Source organism: Lasioglossum baleicum, unplaced genomic scaffold, assembly GCF_051020765.1.
Source record: "Lasioglossum baleicum unplaced genomic scaffold, iyLasBale1 scaffold0200, whole genome shotgun sequence".
Classification (NCBI taxonomy): Eukaryota; Metazoa; Arthropoda; class Insecta; order Hymenoptera; family Halictidae; genus Lasioglossum; species Lasioglossum baleicum.
In genome coordinates, this window is record NW_027469260.1 from 148351 (window position 1) to 150075 (window position 1725).

Here is a 1725-nt window from a genome sequence, read left to right on the forward strand (position 1 = left end):
ACTGTAACTTACTGTTATGTTAATATCCATTTTTTAAAAATTTCCAATTTTTAATTTACAAAATTTGTATTTCTTAGGAAAAGTGTGTTTACAATTAGTTGTGTGTACAATTATGACTTTATTTCGTTATCCTTATTGTTACATTAAATGATTATCTGTACATGTACCTACGCATCCGGAGCGACACGACAAGAGTGGACTTGTAGTTGCGTTCAGCAGATCGGAACGACAATACTGGCTAATCTTCGTTAATTTCCTTAATCATGGTATTGTAACGTCTGCATTTTGTTCGCTTTTCTGTGTAATACTACATATGGTAATCTATTGTTGTGATATATGCGATTCTTTTCAATATTTCCTATCTTTTATTTTAAATATAGCTATTATTAGTAACGGTATGCTTGGAATCAGTTGAGTGTACGTTTATTACAATATTCTGTTTAGTTCTTTGTCATTTTATATAATTATCCCTATACGTACATGCGGTGCCAGAGCGACACGACTAGAGTGGACATGTATTGCGTTCGGCAGGCAGGAACGACACTACTGTATGGTGCTGGTTGATTTCCTTAACCATGATATTGTACCGTACGCACCTTTCGCAGTTTTCTATGTATTCCTACATACTGTATTTTACTGTTATGATATTTTCGATTTTCTTCGCAATTTTCAAATTTATTTTAAAAAAATAGGATTCTATACTAACAGTGTCTTTGGAATTAGATGATTGTACGCTAATGACATATTGTGTTAAACAAATTGTTATTATATACGATTGGCTGTATACGTACCTATGCTGTTTAAGCGATACGACTGTGGAGGACTTGAAGTTGCGTACTCGCAGTCTACCATTATTTTATACATCTTGTAATTGTCTGTAACGGTACTTTCGATGTTCTCATAGTTACCAGATTTTAATTGAAAAATTGTATTTCGTAGTAAAAGTGCCTTTGGAATTATCTTAGAGGACGTTTATGGCAATATTTTGTATACTCGTTGTTATTTTATGTGAGTGTCTGCATATGTACGTACGCTTCTAGAGCGACACGACTGGCGTGACCATGAAACAGCGCACTGTAGATCAGAGCAACAATACGCAATGGTGAATGATAATTTCTTTAACCATAATGTGGTACCGTAATAATTCTTCCACGGTTTTCCATATATGTCTCTATTCTGTAACTTACTGATACGATATTTTCGATTTTTTTTCAAAATTATCAATTTTTAATTTAAAAAATTGTATTTTCTACTAAAATTGTCTTCTGAACTGGATGAATTTATGTTTATGACAATATATTGTACTACAAATAATTATTTTACATGATTGTCTGTATTTGAACTTAAGCTTCCGGAGCGACACTCCTGGAGTGGTACTGCATTTGCGTTCGCTACATCCGAGGGACACTACTGTACGATCTTCGTTAATTTCTCTAACCATGATATTATACCATATGCATTTTTCCCCAGATTTCAATTTATATATACTGCAATATACTCCTACGATATTTCCGATTTTTTTCAAAATTTTCATCTTTTGGTTTAAAAGGTCGTATTTCTTAGTGAAGGTGTTATTGTAACTAGATGAGTGTACGTTTAAGACAATATTTTGTTAAACATATTGTTATTCTATATGATTGTCTGTATACGTGCCTGCCCGTCCGGAACGGCACGGCCTGAGTTATCTTGTAGTTGCATTCACTAGAACATAGCGACACTGCTGTA